This window comes from Colobus angolensis, unplaced genomic scaffold, assembly GCF_000951035.1.
Source record: "Colobus angolensis palliatus isolate OR3802 unplaced genomic scaffold, Cang.pa_1.0 Scaffold268, whole genome shotgun sequence".
Lineage (NCBI taxonomy): Eukaryota > Metazoa > Chordata > Mammalia > Primates > Cercopithecidae > Colobus > Colobus angolensis.
In genome coordinates, this window is record NW_012115910.1 from 632,140 (window position 1) to 651,807 (window position 19,668).

The window sequence follows — 19,668 nt, forward strand, 5'->3', positions numbered from 1 at the left end:
TTCTGCTCTAGCAGGACAGCACTGAGTTCAAGGCCTCACAACTGCTGTGTTCTTTATCCCCCAGATCCCAGACTCACTGTCTGTACCCCACTGTGGCTGGGAGGTGGGTGAGGGGTGGCAATGTGATTCAGGACTGTTTTTTCTATTTATCCAGTGCCTCTTTCAGTGATCTGAAGTTAAGGCCAGGTACTATGAGTGCTCACCTGAGTTTTAGTTCTGATGAAGGTGTTTCTTCTGCATAAATAGTTGTTAACTTGGTGCCCCCACAGTGGGAACCATCCATGAGGTTGTCTATTCTGCCATCTTGGTCTGCCTCCCCTCTGCTCATATTTTCATTAGAATATTTGCGTTTATGTTTATCAGAAAGAATGAACTTCCACTTTTATTTTAATGTACTGTTAAAATGTTTGTATCAAGATTGTGAAGTATAATGAACATAATACATATTGGGCAGTTTCCATTTAACCCACTATTGTTAGAGGTGGACATATTTTGTCCTTGAATGTTTGGTATAATTTCTTAAAGAAGCCAGTGGAAACTAGAGAGCATGAGAGAGCATGCGTATGCATGCATGTGTATGTGTGCTCATCTCCAAAGGTGTTTGGTTGCTAATTCAAATAAATAAATATAAGCAAATTAATTTGCTAACTTATCACATGACTTGATAAGTTACATTTTTGAAAATATTTTCATATTTCATACATATTTCAATTCATTGAGGTAAAGGCATAAATGTGTCCATATTATTATCTTATATTATCATTTTTTACTTTATAATGGTTGAAGGGTTGGAAGCGATATACCCTTACTCATTTCAGCTATTGGCTATTTATACCTCATTCAATGTTCTTTGGATTTAATTTGTTATTGCCACCTGCCCCTGCCCCCTGCCACAATCTCTTGAGATTTCGCAGCCTCTGTTCTTTCCTAATATATACATCCAAGATTATAAATTTCCCTCTAAACAATGTTTGTCCACATACCACACTGATGTGTTACCCTTTTCTTATTCCTTTCAGTTTTCTTTGACCTAAGGCTTATTTGGAGGTATACATTTTAATTTTGAAACACCTGTATTTCTTTTATTTATAATGTAATTAAATTGTGGCCAAAGAAAGTCCTGTTTATAGTGTCAATCTTTTCAATATTTTAAGACTTGTTTATGAACTAAATATATTTCAAAAATTTCACGATTGAACAGAAAGTGTATTTCACATTTGTAAGCTCAGCACTTTATATATGTTAATTAGATTGAATTTGGCTATATTGCTTAAAAATTACATATTTCAGCAATATTTCTGATTACTTTTTAAATGAGTTACTTGGGCTGGGCGTGGTGGCTTAACACCTGTAATCCCAGCACTTCGGGAAGCCGAGGCGGGTGGATCACGAGGTCAGGAGATCAAAGACCACCCTGGCTAACATGGTGAAACACCGTTTCTACTAAAAATACAAGAATTAACCAGGCATGGTGGTGCACGCCTGTAGTCCCAGCTACTCGGGAGGCTGAGGCAGAAGAATTGCTTGAACCCAGGAGGTGGAGGTTGCTGTGAGCCAAGATCGTGTGACTGCACTCCAACCTGGGCAACAGAGTAAGACTGTGCCTCAGAAAAAAAAAAAAAAAAAAATCTCTTAGTTTGATTTGTGGATTTGTCTTTATCTGCTGATATATGGTCAATTCTGAGCTTTCTATATTTTGATGTCATTTGTTTGGGCACATACTTATTTAGAATTGCAAAATGTTTCTGGTGAATCCATTCTGATGAATATATTTTTTGCACTTTTAATCTCTGTTATATCTTCTGTTAAATATGTCTTTTTTTCTCAAATGATTAGAGGTACTTGTGGTTGAAGCTGAAATGATATATACCTCTTATCATCCACTTTTAAGCTTCCTTCTTCCTGATGATTTAGACCTGTTTTACCACAATACAGTACTTTGTTTTGTTTTGCTTTATAATTCAGTCTGACAATATTGTCTTTTCATTAGAATTTTGAGTTCACATTTTGATGTTTTGTTTTAAATCTATTATCTTAATCTATGATTTCTCTCTCTTTTTCTCTCGAATGACTTTAAACTGAGATATAGTACAGGTGAGTGGTGGTTTTATTTTCAGTTCTTCTGGATCATACTGCTTAAACTTGTGGCATTTTCCTTCAAAACATACAAACCCATCTCCTCCCGCTGGCGGCCCCTGGAATTCAACCTGTAGGTCTCTAGCAAGTTATGCTGACAGAGACACTACACAACCTCTGCGGTGTCCCCGTGGAGACACAGTGTTTTCAGTTGCTGGGTTTATTAATCTGAGTTTTTGCTTGCTATTGCATCTGGATTAAATAATTGCTCACTAATTAATGAGCTGCCTGATGCCTTTGATGCTTCTGCAAACATTTCATTTTTATTTTCTCAAGTTTACTATTTATCCTCAGGGGAGGGGTTTGTCTGATTTACCCAGTATAACATTACTGGATGTACAAGTGTTCACAGAATCTTTAAAATATATAAATATGCTCCATTTGAATAATTTATCTTCTGATAAACTGAAGGAAACTGATATAGCCAAGGTAATCTTTAAATATGCAGTAGGAATTAAATAAATATGTCATTGAAATTTATCCTTAAAACATTCTATACAGTAAATATTTTTTCTCTTGCAATGTTCTGTTGAAGGGAAGAATTTCTCAGATTTGAGCTATAATTATTGTTTGTAACATTTCTGATTAAAATAGATCAACATAATCTTTCAATTTTTGAAGACTGACTGACAGAGCTCCCTGTAAAAAAAGGAGTATTTTTTTTAGTACATATTTTTCCTCAAACGATGATACCATCCTCTGAAGTTTCAATTATCTCATAATGTCTCTAATGAAACTATGTCATTTTGGTGTACTTTAAACATAGATAACATTATTCTTTAACAACCTACCTTAAAAACTAATTTGCTCCTTGATCTCAGATACATTCATTGGTCCTTAATGTCATTCCATCAATTATTTTGAATAGCTACTGGGTTATCATTACTCACCACCTGAATGCTTCCTATCAACTTTGCTGTACTTATGCACATAGGAGTTTTGCAAGGTAAGTCAAATTTAGAGTCATGAAATTGTAATTAAACTATATCAGTATAGCATGGGCCCAGTGGCTCCTGCCTGTAATCCCAGCACTTTGGGAGGCTGAGGGGGGTGGATCACGAGATCAGGAGTTCAAGAACAGCCTGGCCAAGATGGTAAAATCCCATCTCTACTAAAAATACAAAAATTAGCTGGGTATGGTGGCACATACCTGTAAACCCAGCTACTCAGGAGGCTAAGACAGGAGAATCACTTGAACCTGGAAGGCGGAGGTAGCAGTGAGCCAAGATTGCACCACTGCACTCCAGCCTGGGCAACAGAGCAAGACTCTGTCTCAAAAAAAAAAAAAAAATTATATTGGTACAGACGAAAAAGTAAATAAATGTCTAAATTACATGTCTTAAATATTAATGGAGATGTGCTGTGGAACCAAGTTCTATAGCTTCAAAACTAATCCTAAGCAGGCTTCTTTTAAATCTTTTAGGCTACCTTTGTAAAGTGACTCATCATGTAATTATAAAAATTTAGTTCTGTGAATACATCATAATTCACCATGGGAATACCTCTCCATTGATTGTCATTTTAAGTACTTAAAAATGCTGGACTGTGTATAAATATATCAATTCACATATTTGGAATGGGTAAGAAAACATTTAAAGTGTATACATTTAATGTATTTTCAGAAACACATGCATTTCCATATAAAATATGTAATGTTTTTAATAATATTCTGTGGACCATTTTCCTTTCAGTATGTTGTGTATCAGTAATTCATAATGGGAGAAAAAAAGTATCCATCTTTGTGAATCATTGCTACCTTGCGCCACTTTATACTGATATATGTGGCTCCTAGCCACCAAATTTGTTAGTGCTGGTAAAGAAAAAGTAAAGACTTAGGACCGCTGGTAACAATTGCACTGTTAAATTTTGGGGGAGAGGATTTAAGATGAAAAATTTAAATTGACCAAGAGGGATGTCTCTTTAGAGTCATTTACTACAACCTGACTTGAACATAGACAATCACAATTACAGATGGGTAAATATTTTCTTGGATCATTTAAACAATACATGAAAAACTAGATAATGTTGCTCAGTGGCTGAACCGGCTGCATAGCAGTAACTTAAGGATCCTCAGTGCAGAAGTGTGAGTGCTTGGGCTGAAGAGCTTGTGTGATGTGGCCCCTCACCTACTGACCAGAAGAGCCTCTTGGTAATTGCTACCGTGGCTCAGTGACACTCTGTTAAGTTTACCTCAATAGAAATCTTTTTCAGAAGTCTTGGTTCACCCTTATATTTCATCACAGAATACAAACTGACCTAAGTTTTACCAGGTGAAACAGGCCACCTTGCTTTGGGCAACTCCATTCTAATTAAATTGCTTTTAATATATAAAGCCATGAAGGACTTGAGATTTTTTTGGTGTAGTAAATACTACTTTTGTTCAATGGGAAAATACCTATTTACTTCTTTGATTAAAAGGAAAAGACCTTTGAATTGTCCCTTGAGGCAAAGCATTTCACCCAGGTACTGCTCATAGATTTTTGCCTGAGAAGTTTGTATCTGGATATTAGGTGTCCATTTGTACTTGGGAAGCTTTGGTGTATGTGTGTGTGTGTGTGTGTGTGTGTGTGTGTGTATCATATACATGTGTATATATCCATGATATAGACATATACATATATACATACATCATGTATATACATGATATATATTATATATGATACACATATATAAGATATATCATATATATAACATAATATGTTATATCTATGTATATACATGATATGTCTTACGTGTGTGTATATATATATATATCATTTTTTGAGACAGAGTCTCACTCTGTCACCCAGGTTGGAGTGCAGTGGTGTGATCTCATCTCACTGTAACTAACCTCCACCTCCCCCATTCAAGCAATTCTCCTTTCTCAGCCTCCTGAGTAGCTGGGATTACAGGTGCCCATCACCACACCCAGCTAATTTTTTGTATTTTTAGTAGAGAACGGGGTTTCACCAGAACTCCTGACCTCGTGATCCGCCCGTCTAAGCCTCCCAAAGTGCTGGGATTAGAGGCCTGAGCCACCATGCCTGGTTTAGCTTTGGTATATTTTTAAGATATTTATGAATAGCTCTACTCTGCATATTGAGATTTTTCTTCATTCCTAAGAAGTCTAAGAAAAAAAAAAGATTTTTGTTCTTTGATGCCACCTATGGTGCCACATAATATTATTTATTGTTCCGTTTCATCTTAGGGTATCCTGTGAATGATTGCTAAATAGTATAATAAAATAAATTTAGTTTTAACTAAAATGATTTAACAAAATTATAAAAAGCACCAAGTATTTTTCCTTACAAAAATGGCTGAGTGATTTCATTCAGAAAGAATGCCCCTGGACCATTCCTGTCATTCACCCTCACTTCTTAATAAGCAATAAATTATCTATGAAATATAGCTGCGCTCAAAAACTTGATGTACCTTGTGAAGAAAAAAAAATGACCAGATGTTCCTAGCCGAAGGCTGGGGCTGTAACAATAGGCCTCTGGGAGAGTGGGACCAACCCAAGAATTAAATAAAAGCTCAGCTCTTGGGAGAGAATAATTTCCAAAAGCAAGGAGGAGTGCCAGACCTGGATGCTGAGTACAAGAGGAGGCTGGAGGAGATCCCTTTGCCTTTGAATGAGGGCTGGACATGACCATGGCCACAGTTCGGCACCACCTGTCATGAGCAGTGGCTACCCTGCAAGGCAGTAATAAGATAGACAGCCCCAAATTGGAAACCAGGCCAATCCAGGCTGATGAGAGCTCTCTGATGCCACCACAACATCTGGAGCCTCATCCAGGATCTTGAGAATTTGAGTAGAGGTAACAGCAAAACCTGCAGAAATGAAGGGATGAACAAAAGAAAAAAATGAAACTCACATTTCAAACTAAATTTTTTAAACAAAATTTTATATATGTAAAAATCATACATGCGTTATATATACATGTTAAAATTTTATCTATCATTGTATATATGTACATATATTTATATTTATATACAAAACCCAAACCAGGAGAAATCACAACAGAAATAATGACACAAAACACCAAAAGGTACCCTAAACGAATGAGTTTATAATCCTTAAGGAAATAAAGGCAAGGAAAACATCCGTAAAAAATTAGTGAAAAATGAATAGGCAAGGTGATGGACAAGGCAGCAGCAGCAACAGCGTAGTTTTGAAATTCTTCCTGATCCGCACCCTGCCCCCACGTACACACATTATATTAGGCAAACCATCTTCACTATCTATAGGACATCAGAGCCAACGGCCTATAGACCATATCTACAATAATATGTGGTGACCAGGTAGCCTTATGTTTCTCAAAACACGCAAGGGTTGACACAAACCTCAGACCACACCAGAATCATTTCAACAACTGTGAATAAAGATGGGGAGGGAAAATAAAGCAATTTCGAATGTCCTTGTAAACCAGAGATCATAACATTCATCAACACACAAATTTCTATTAATGAAAGAGAGGGATAGCAGAGGACCACAGAACTGGCCATGAATGGTCCAGGCTGCATTTGCAGGTGTGTGAAGGATGCTGTAGAAACAATCAGTGCTGGGGCAGTCTGAGTCCCAGGACCTCTCTAAATTCATCAGCCAAAGAGCCCTCCAAGGAAAAGCCCCACATAGAGGGGAAGTTTCTGTGAGTAGAATCCATGGTAAGAAGGACAGGAACACTGAAAAGCAAAAGAGAGAAAGGATTCAGACAAAGGGTGGAGAGGGAGCTGAGTTTGAATATGTTAGAGTCTGATGCCATATTTTTGAAAACAAGTATAACAATAGGTGAGAGTTCCAGAACTTGAGAGTTCTGGAGTGATGAATCTAGAAGATTATCAAGTTCCAGTCACCTCCTAAGAACAGAGAAAAACCAATGTCACTGAAACATGGGCAGTAGAAAATATTACAGTCAGATTCCATACAGGTTTTGTAAAATCATTGTGAAGAGTAAACAGAGTAACAACAGTCTTACAAAATGATACCACACTGGAAAGACATGGCCTCAAAGGAGATATAATCTGTAACCTAATAGTTCAAAATGAGGTAAAATAAATTAAGAAAAAAATGAATTTTATGAAAGCAAAACATTTTCTGAAAGCAGCAATGGAATCACAAATACAAATAAGGGGAATACAGAAAGGGGGAATTTGAAAAAAAGAGCTGACAGAACTAAGGACATGTTGCTGATGAAATAAATAAACAAAAATTGTTTAAAGAATAAACTAGAAGGAACACAAGAGTGAGTTAACACTAGGGATAGTGCCAAAAGAGAAATAAAATACGGATAAAAACACAAGTGATCAAGATTTGATAGAAAGTGGTGTCTGTACAAGACACCTCTGCTGACCTAACACACATGTGGAAGGACACACTGAAGAAATGGAGCAAAAGGCAAAAACTACAACTGAAGAAAACTACCCTGAAATGAATCAGACTTAAAAGTTCATATTTGAAGAACTCATTGTATACTTGGGAAAATCAGCTCTGTGTGACTAATAAGAAGGATTTTAGTAACACTTTCAACTCTTAAAAAAAAAAGAATCAAAATCTTTTAGCAACTCCTGATCTTGTCCTTAAATCTAAAACCATTCTCTTGCTTTCTTTGCTCCTTGCATCTTATTTCTTCCCAATTTGAAGATATCCATTTCAAATTTCTTGAATAATATTTGTATTTATGATTTTTCCAAATCAATGATCTGTGTAAAGTAAATTCAGTCTCTCTCTAAAGTACCTTTATTTCACCTTTTGTCATGAATCTGGTTCATATGGATATCGAATTTTAGTTTTATCATTATTCTCCTCCACCAATTTCAACATATAAAAAACACTGTCTACCTAGCATCTCTCATTACTAACGAGAGTCTGATGTAATATATTATCTTATGATTTTGGCAATATTTATTTTCTCTCTGATGGTCTTGAAAATACTGTGGCATTTGATGCTAAGAAAATTCACTACACTGTGTCTAGGTGTTAATAAGCTTGTTTCTGATTCTACTCAAGATTTTGTATGATAAAATTGTCTTCAATTTTGGGCATCTATTTTCCCATTATAAATTATCAATTTAAATATACTACCTACTTCTCCATCCATCTTCTTTTCTAATAAATACCCATTGTCCCCCTTTCCACCCATAACAACAACTGTGTGTGTGCCCAAGCATTCTCGTGTGTATGCATGTTTGCTACTATATATGTGTCTGTGTGTGCCTGTCTGTGCCTGTTTGTACCTGTGTGTATGTGTGTCTGCCTGTGTGAGTGTGTGTCTGTGTGTATGCTTGTGTGTGTGTCTGTGTGTATGCCTGTATGTGCCTGTGTATGCCTGTGTGTCTGTGTATGCCTGTGTGTGCCTGTGTGTGTGTCAGTGTGTGTGCCTGTGTATGCTGGTGCGTCTGTGTGTGTGTGTGTATGCCTTTGTGTGTCTGTGTGTGTGCCTATGTATCTGTGTGTATGCCTGTGTGTCGGTGTGTGTTTGTGTGTACGTCTGTGTGTGCCTGTGTGTCTGTGTGTGTGCCTGTGTATATATCTGTGTGTATGTTTGTGTGTCTGTGTGTGTGTTTGTATGCCTATGTGTGCCTGTGGGTGTGTCTGAGTGTGTGTCTGTGTGTGTGACTGTGTCTGCCTGTGTGTGCCTCTGTGTGTCACTGTATGTGTTTGTGTGAGTGTTCCTGCATAGGAAGCTACAGCTTATTTTTCCAGATAATTTTTCTAGATTTAAGTTCCACCTTCATTTTTAGTATATAAGGACAATCCTTTCCTGGTTTTGAGCTTGGATATGAATTTTTTAGTGTTATATATTTGTAGATGTTCCACCTATCTGTCATAGAAGCATAGCTGAGAAAAGTGAACTGGTTTCCCTCAATATTGTATTAGTCCTAGAACATACCTAACAGTATGTCCCTTAGTTAATACTTTCTAGTACTTTTTTGCATTGAAATATTTTACTTCTGTGATTTTTATTTTTATGAAATTATTGATTCTCCAAGTGGTCATATTATCCCTTGAATAAAATTTGAAAAATCACTTGACTGTTCGTGTCCCAGAGACTAAAAGGACCCAATGCATTTAGTGGGTATGGATGTGGCTTCTAAGTGCCCCCATGATACTGGAGAAAGTCTCGCTTATGAATTGTCATGCATCCCACATGACAATTAAATGTCTCCTGGAATATACATATAGGCCAAAAACTGTCTGCAATTACCTAATCCTAGACTGTCTGTCCATTTTAGTTTTCAGTAAATTTTATTTTGAATTATTTATTATACACCAAATTGTCCAGATATACAACTCCTTGCTGTACTGGGGAAATACATTTTTGCTTGGAACATTTTCAATAATTTGTTATTTTGGGAAAATATGTCAATAACCATTAGTATTTGTGCCACTGACTCAACACACCTGTATTGGTGTTCAATATTTTGAGATTATTCTGCATATATGTGTAGATATATTTTCAAAACATTTCTTTGTAAAGTTAAACATTTACGTTCAGTTGAATAATTAAAATTATTTTTATATTGTTTTGCACAGTTCGTACTCTTCTAAATCATTTTTTCAGTAAATCCAAATAGTTGTCAAGATTAAGTAAATATTTTTCTAACATGTTGATAAATATGGGAAAGGTATATCTTAGTTCTGACATGAAGAGAAAAACCATGCAATATTTGAAATGTTTAAAAGCCTTCTAACCAGAAGGAAAAAAGCATCAATTTTATGTAAAAATCACATAAAAAGTAATAACTCTAGTAATTCATGGAATTTTGGAGGAAACTAATGTTATGAAGTGTGATAGAAGTTATTAATATGATGATAAAAATTCAAATAATATCTTCTGTCCAATTGAGCAATGATACTGTTTTAATTGTTTTTTAATTGTTAGTCTTTATGGATACATAGTAGGTGCATATATTTATGGGTACATAAGATGTTTGGATACAGGCATTCTACATGTAATAATCACACCATGGGGAATGGGGCATCCATCCCCTTAAGCATTTATCCTTTGTGTTACAGACAATCCAAAAAATCAATGAGATGTTAATAAGTTTAAAAAGAAAAGGCCACACAACAGACTACAGTCCAACAAATTTTTATTACAAGTCAACAAAATCATTCTGTGTGACAAAGGAAGTTTAACTACATATATATAGAAGTTGCTTAAGGAGTAAAACAGTCGTGGAAGAAATGCCATCTTATTGTAATTACCAGTGATGGATACAGAGATTACCAGTACGCATATTCCTTAACAATTATTTTGTAGAAAAAACATTTTTTCAATTAATCACATCACTCCTGTAACAGAGAAACAATAGTTAGGATTGGTCCACAGTATGGATTCAGAGCACTTTTAGAGATCTCATCAAGTATTTAAGCTATTTATTTTATCATTACTGACAACAGTTATCTATTAAAAATTTTAGTAAAAATCTTATAAAATTATAGATAATAATATCTGTGTTACCAATTGACTTAACATCAACCCTTTAAATAAACTGCAGCAATGCTGACACAGAATTATAACATGTGATCGACATAGAAGTGATATATCTCTAAAGAAAATTGTTAAAGATATAAAGTTAATTATTTTATATAATATTAATAATATTTTATAGGATTAATTAAAACTCAAGGATAAGACTTCTGCTTCTATTTAGAGTATAAAATATATTAATAATCTTCACTTCCACTAAAAAGGCAAAATAAAGTTAATGGATAAAGTAAAATCATATTTTTCTATAAGGCTTTTGAAAAGCAATGGGTACAAAAAGTCTTGTTGATTAAATTCAGATTAATACATATCCTTCAAGAGTGTCCCCATGACACTCATTTCAAGAGTGATTAGTGGGCCATGGCAACTTTCATACCTTGAGAAATCAGAAGTGTGGGCCCCTCACAGACTGGGAGACTGAAAACTTTGTAACACTGAGGAGAAACAAGTCAAGCTTTGGGTGATATTATGAGCTAATGGAATGGGTTGGTATCTGAAATTTCCAAATGGAAAAATACGTTGCTAAACCCCACAATTCTCCATCGCTTTTCCATCAGACTGTAACCAAGAAAGCGGAAGTAGAGAAAAAGTGTAAATAAAAGAATATTTAGGCAATGCCTTGCATTCTCAATGTGTTTGGATTCCAAGGTTCTTGCACAATTGAATTCAAAGTTTCAATTAAACTTTCTGAAACTGGAATAACTCCTTCTCAACTCAAACCATACAAAGTCAAAAGCTTAGTCCTTTGTTAATGGTGGCATAAAATTTTATTAAAGATACTGTTAACCTGAAGTGAACTCAATCTAAATAACTATGTGTCCCATTCTCAGCTCAAATTAGCCTTGGAGGAATTGAAATGATCAGCCCTTCATTGTAACTGCCAGTTACAGGAGAGGACTTTCGCTGTCCAGGAAAACAATGAATAAACATTATAAAATATATTTTATTCTTCACCATCCTTTTAAAAAACAGTGCCTGGAATAAAATACAAAATTAAAACACATAGAAACAAAAAAATTCACTCCATAGTCAAGAGAAAAAAAGAGATAATAGGAGCAGACTCATGAGTATCCAGCTGTTTGAATTAATATTAAATAGCTTTAACATAGCTATTTGAAATGTTTTTTAAATAGATAATAGGTGAAGAGCTATGGAATTTTATCAATAAAATGGAAACTTTAAAGAATCAAATGCAAATCAAAGAAGATAAGTTAAATAAAAATTATTGGATGGGGAAGCACTGTTTAGAATAGCAAAAATGTAGAATCAACCTAAATGCCCATCAACAGAGGACTGGATAAAGAAAATGGGGCACATATACACCATGGAATACTATGCAGCCATAAAAAAGTATAAAATTATGTCCTTGGATACAGCTGGAGATTATTATCCCAAGCACATTAACACAAAAATAGAAAATCAAATACTGCATGTTCTCACAAGTGGGCGCTAAACATAGGGTACATATGGACATAAAGATGGGAACAATAGTCACTGAGGTCTAGTAGAGGGGTGAGAGAGGGATGGAGGCAAAGGCTGAAAAATTAACCACTGGGTACTATGCTCACTATGTGAGTGACAGGTTCAATCATGCCACAATCTTCAACATTACCCAATATACCCATGACCCATGTAACAAACCTGCACATGATTCTAAAATAGAAGTTGCATAAGAAAACAGAAGAGAAGTATTTTAGCCTCTACTCCCCCATTAGAACAATTTACCAAATAGTTTTTTTTTTCCCCGCCTGGTCTCTTCTGTGATCTTTAGCCATAATTTCCAAAAATAAAATAAAATAAAATAAATGCTTCAGTGAATTTAAAGACAGATTAAGAGAAAATCAATTGAAAGTACCCAAATTGAAGCTCACAGGAAAAATAAAAAGTAAAAAAATTAAGCAGAGTTAGTAACCTTTGAAATAATATCAGACAGCCTAACATATGTGCAATTGGAGGTACCAAAAACTGGAGGAAAAAATGAGACAGAAAAATATACTTTAAAAACAATAGACATGATTTTTATAATTCTGATGAAAAAAAATTCACTGGAGTCCAAGAATCTCAGTGTATCCCAAAAATGATACATAAAAAAGAATACTACTCAGGCAAGTCAACCTGATGAAAACTAAAGGTGAAGAGAAAAACCTTTTGAAAAGACAGAAAAAAATCACCAACACATTGCATACAAGAGAGAAAGAAACAACAGTGTTATCTGACTTCTCTTCATAAACGACTGAAGCCAGGAGACAATGAAATTACATCCTTAAAGTGTTGAAAAAAAAGTACTCTAAATCGACTATTTTATTTCCAGGTAAAATATCTTGGAGAATGAAAACAAATAAGATTAACTAGTATTTCTAGATAAATAAAAGTTGAGAGAATGTGTCACCAATTGTCATATACTACAAGAACTTGGAATTTTTTAGATTGAAAGATGGCAATAGTTTTCTCATAATTTTTATTAAATGTCAAGTGACTTTGAAACGTTTTTCTATTTGAATTTTTTATTTTGAAAAAAAATTCGAACCTACAAAACATGACAAAAATACATTTTTTATATTCTCCTACCATTTCCACATATACCCATACACATGATTATAGATATTTTCATATCTCTATACATCTTTATGTATATAATAATTGTTTCCCTGTGCTAAGATAAGTTATTATAAACTTAGTGGCTTAAAACAATAGGAATTTATTATCTCACAGTTCTGGAGGCCTGCAGTGAAAAATCAAGGCATTGGTGGACTTAGTTCCTTCTGGAGGCTCTGAGGGAGAATGTATTCCATGCCTTCCTCCCAGACCTGTCAATTTTAGCTGTACCTTAGATGTTGGCTGCCCTCCAATCTCTACCACCATCTTCACATGGTATTTTACTCTCTGTGTTTCAATCTGTCTCTTGTAATACTATATGTCATAGGATTTAGGGCCCATCTTAAATGTAAGATGATTTCATTTTAAGGTCCTTAAATGAGTTACATCTGATAATCCTATTTCCAAGTGAGGTTACAGTAATAAGTACCAGTGGTTAGGACTTGGGCATATCTTTTTGGAGCCAGTATGCAACATACTGCACTATGTAATTTAGTCCCTCAAAATTAACTTCTATACCAAGTACAAAATTCATGCATCCCATCTCAGCATCAATAAATGTCTCAACCCTTTAAGCACTAACTCTAAGTCAGATATCTCATTTAACTATCATCAGCTCAAAAAGTCCGAAATTCCATTTTCCAAGTCACCTTAATCAGGTATTGTTAAGGTTCTCTGTATGACCCATCTTGGAGCCAAATTCCACTCCATCTGTGGCCCCTGAAACTAGTAAATAAGTTGTTTGGCTCCAGGATAAAAGAGTATAACAGTCACAGGATAGATATTGCCTAGTCCCAAGGGATAGTCATTAGTCTCAAGCAGGTTTGAAACTTTGCATGCAAATCTCCCTGCATATAACTTTCTGTGGCTCAGTTCTCTGCTCTCTGGGCCAAGGACGATCCCTGCCTCTGAGTTCCCATTTCTGGCCTCTCTCTCTTATTGGCAGTTCTACCCTCAGAGCCATATTTTCATTTTTCTTGACAGATAGTACATGTTTGCTCCCTAGTAACTCTATCAAGTCTGCCTGTAGACTCCCAGAAGTGCAACAGCCGTCTTGTATTTTATCCCATCTCTGTCACTTTCACTCAAGGCTGGCATTGTTTTCTGTAATATAGTATTGTCAAAACCCTTGTGAGTGTCACACCATTAGAAAAGACCTTTCCTGGACACAACTTTTCTGGATAACCCCATCCCTATTCCTGGCTTCTGCTGGGATAATCAGTTTATTTCATGACTCCCACATCTAACCTCTTCAGCAAAAGTTTTTCCAGCCTCACCCTTGAACTTCTCTCTAGAGCTTGCTTTCTGCACCATGAATGTCCTAATTTTGGCATCCTTTGCAATGTATATAGGCTGAGAATTTCTAAAATCGTGAAGTCTTGGTTCCTTTTTGTGTAAAACATATTCTTCTTCAATCTTTCTCTGCCCTCTCGTATTTTATTATAAGCATGAGGGAGAAACCAGGCAGCACCACCAACATTTTGCTTAGAAATCTCCCCAGCTAAATACTAAGTTCATCACTGACAAGTTCTGTTTTCCACTCAAGTTTCTGTCTTTTTATAGCAAGTCTTACCTTCCCTTCAGTTCTAATAACATGATGCTCATTTCCTTCTGAGGCCTTGTCAGAAGCAGCTTTAATGTTTCTATCTCTACCAACATTATGTTCATGGCAATATATGCATCATCTAAGAAAACCAAAACTTACTTCATTGTGTTCATCACTTCCTTTTGAGCCCTCACTATAATCACCTTTAATATTCATATCTCTACCAACCATATGTTCAAGGCAACCTAGGCTTTTTCTATCACGCACCTTATTTCTTCCCATGTCTACCCATTTGTCAATTTCAAAGCTACATCTACATTTTTGGGAATTTGTTATAGCAGCTCCAGGTCCAGTACCAAACATTGTATAAGTTTCCTGGGCTGCCATAATAAATTACCACAAACTGACTGGCTTAAAACAATTGAATTTTATTTGCTTACATTTCTGGAGGCCAGAATCAAAAAATCAAGTTGTGAGCAGGGTTGGTTCCTTCTGGAGACTCAAAGGTCCAATCCATTCTGTGCCTCTGGTGGGATCCTTGGCATTCTTTGGCTTTCATCTGTCCTTACATGATTGTCTCCATGTTGACAAGTCTTTTTCTTCTGTGTGTTTCTATGTCTTTTCTACAGATACATGTCATTGGATTTAGGACCCATCCTTAGCTTACTTCCATCTACTATACCTCAAGTTTTAAATGATATTCACAGGTCCTAGGGGTTAGCTCATGAACATAACTTCTAAGAGCCAGTATTCAAGCTGCTGTATAGATCTGCATATTTCTGTGTGTGTTACTGTATTTTGCTAGAAATTCTCTCTCTGTTTTGCAACTACTCAAATCTGTCACTTTATCAAGAAATGAATTCAGCCATAAGGAATATTTAAATAAGTGTGCTTGGCTTCTTCCAATAAAACTTTATTTACAATAGTGATGATAGGCAATAGTTTATCATACCATGTTTTAAAATATCAAGATTACCTGGTCTTTGGAGATGTAATAGAAATTCTAGAACATCACCTGTAGTTTCTTAGTAAATTTTTTGATGTAATTCATAGAAAGTGTAGTTGTTTTAGTTTCTTTTTTCTCTAATGGCATTAATTGTCTTAGTCTGTATTTCACTAAGAAATTGTCCATTTCATTATAGTGTTCAAATGTGCAAAAAGGTCTGCAAAAAAGCTTCTTAAGGTTTCAAAAATATTTTCTTCTATCCCCTTACCTATTTCTTATTTTTTGTTTTTGTGCTTTATTATTGTTTTTGTGCTTAATTTCTAATATTATAGAAATTAAGCAAGTGGTTAGTGGTTTGTATATTTTATAATATTGTTTGCAAACCAGGGTTTTCTATTTATTCATTATGTCTTCTAGTTTTTTTATTTTCTATCTTTTCATTTATTCTTTTGTTATTCCTTTTCTTTTGCTTTCTTTTGGTTTACTTTGTTGTTTATGTTTTAGGTTTTTAGGCTGAGCACTAAATTCATTTATATTCATCCTGTAATTTTTATTTATGAAAATGTATAGTAGTATTGAATTTCTTCTGATTGATGCTTTTAATACATTGCATAGATTCTGAAATATTATTTTTCTATGACTTTTTAATCAGAAATTAAATCATTTCAATTTGTTTTCTTCCTTTCATATAAGCATTATTTAGCAGAAGGTGCAACTGATATTTTTAAGCAAAAATTATAAACACGTATTATGGGGTTATAAAATATTTGGAAGTAAAGCATATAAAAATAGTAGCATAAAGTATGGGTGGAGGTGTAAATGGAATTATAATATTGTGAGACTTTTGCATAATACATAGAGTAATATACTATTAAGGCAGAATGTGATAATTTAAGGATTTGTATTGCCATCTCTAGTGTACTTACTTAAAAAAAATTGCAAATATAGCTAACAAAAAGAAAAAAGTATACAAAAAGGAATGCTGGAAGAATAAAGCACTTGATTAACTAGAACAAGGAAGGAAAAGAGGAGAAAATACACAAAATATGGAACAAATTGAAAACAAACTGTAAGATGGTAGAGTTAAATTAAACCACAACATAGTTTTATTAAATAAAACTGGACTAAATACTCCAATTAAAAGGCTGATTTTCAATCTGGGCTACAAAAAAAGAAAAGAAAAGCATGTCTCAAGTAATGCTATTTAGAAGAGAGATCTTTAAAATATAAGGACATAAGTTGAAAGTTAAATGATTGAAAAATATACACCATGCAAATTTCAGGCATAAGAAACTCTGTCAAGAAGATAAATAATTCTAAACATATATGCATCTAGGAACAGTTCTTCAAAATAAATGAAGCCAAATTAACATACTTTTAAAATTCTGTAGAAGGAAATAACTTAATGGGGCATTTCCCAATTACATATTTGGTTGAAAAAGGTTTCAGTGCAGTTATGCAGTAAATGCAGAGACAACAAAATCAACTTGAAAGTCTTTGTAAGATATTTACCCTTAATTTCATTATAGTAACATCACATTAATAAAGGGATTATATTAATTTTATTAATAACTTTAATCAAAATTGTTATTTCCAATCTATACATTTTTATATTTGTTGAAGCTGAATGAAAAAATGTGTTTTGAAAATTGAATATTTAATGTGTTTATTTATTTTGGAGTTACTTATTGTTCTTCAGGATACCCTGATATTGTCCACCAAGGTTGCTGTTAAATTGTGTACTATCACTCCACTTTCTAATCATCTATTTAAAAATATAATCTATAACATTAAATGTATCTGTCTATATGTGTAGGTCATAAGATACAAAATTTATTTTCTATAATATTTAGTTCCTACATAATCCCATCCTATGATAGAGAAATGTATTTTGATATTATACTTTAAATAAGGGCCAGATAATTTGCTAGAATATCTCTCTTTCTCTTCTTTAAATGTAATTTGTAAAATATAGATTGTTTTGGCTTATTATCTCTATTTAATTTATGGTTATTTACTGCTTCTCTTGTCATGCACCAAAATGAATGCTTATTCTTCCTTAATCTTAAACTAATCTTTATTCTAGCATCTGATTTAAAATCTGCATCTGCTTCTTCATTTCTTTCTAATTTTTGTACAAAATGGCATATGGTATTTTTACTTCCCTTAAATCCAGTCTTATTATAAATGGATATAAGCATCTGATTGTTCTTTATATCTTCTAGTTTTAAAATACATTTTAAAAGTGCCTTTTAGGGGAGCTGGGCATAGTAGCTCACACCTGTAATTGCAGCACTTTGGGAGGCAGAGGTGGAAGGATCACTTGAGGCCAGGAGTTCCAGACAAGCCTGACCAACATGGCGAAACCCCATCTCTACTAAAAGTACAAAAATTAGCTGGGCATGGTGGTACCTGCCTGTAATCCCAGCTACTTGGGAAGCTAAGACAAGAGAATCACTTGAACCTGGGAGGCGAAGATTGCAGTGAGCCGAGATCATGCCACTGCACTCCAGTCTGGGCAACAGAGCAAGACTTTGTCTCTCAAAACAAAAAAATTAGTTTTAAAATACACCTTTTTCCATAAAACACTTTCTATATGACCCTTATATTATGATGAGGATACTATAAATTATTTTAGGATTGTATAGATAGTTTATTATTAATGAATTCTGTTTCCATTTCAATGTCCAAACACATATTATGAAATATTGGCTAAGATGGGAGAATGTATTGCTTCTGATAAAGTTGATAGCTGATTTGACTTTCGAGCAAAATTTATGGCTTAGTTATCATTGCTCCAAGTTTTATTTTCATAAATTTTCTTAAATATGTTTCTCTAATCCTCTGATGTTGCATATTTTAGTCTATATGGTAATTCTTGAGGGAGATGCATATTCATTGGGTTCTCATCTTCCACAGAACAATTTCAGTTTCTGACTGTAATTGTATTAATTTTTCTTTCCTCTATTTTGAAGCCCCATCATTGTTTTTGTTAAGCTTTACACCTATAATTATGTAAATTATCTCCCAGTAGGTTTATTTTAATTATTTCTGCTTGAACTTCTTTTCAAAGTAATTAATTTTGCTACATATTTTTTTCATATATAATAATATGTCTTTTTTGTTCAAAATGTCATCAAGTTAAGATTTTTTTGCGCCAATCAGTGGGAAATTTTTAAAATTAAGAAATGAAACATGTTTATATTTATTATAAATTTGAAAGTGAAAAATAATTTCAATATTTCAAAATGCTATGTCCTTGAAGGAATCAAGGTATAAGGTTTTTTTATTCGATGTACAGCAGAAATGGAGTAGATGAAGAACCTGGTGTCCTCTCTCCTCCCTGGTTAATGAGGAGAGTGGAAGTGTTGCTTGGTAAAAATGAGTAAGCATGATGTCTGGGCGCTTCGAGAGACCTGTTTCTGCCACCCTACCTGTCACTTTTAAGGCTGGATAATAGAACCAACAGATATCTTTCATGAAATCAGAGATAATTATATCTCCTTCCAGATAATTATGTCTTAAAGCAGCAAAGCTCATTAAAGAAGGTAGTGCCTAAAGGATTACCCCAATTTCCTTGACCCTTAGGATATTGTGGGTCAGCCACCCTGTCGCTGAGAAGGACGGACGTGGCATTTACTTGAGAGAAAATGTTGACGCCAAAATGCGCTCAGGTGAGAGGATACAGATAACAGCAAGGAGTATGTGAGGTGAAATTCATCTCAGGACACGCCCATCTCAGCAGATGCTCGCGCGGGAAGGACCAGACACTTGAGGGACTGCAGATGGGCGAGGTGCCGCCAAGTACGGATCAGAAGGTACCATTAAACACTGTGAATAAGGAAACCACAAGATGACGGTGGAACAGATGCATTCCATGAGGCCATGATAAGACTCAAGACCCCCAGCATCGAGATGTTGAAAGGATATAAAATGTGTGTGGAAGTGTGTACACTGAAGCCTTACTGCTAAAA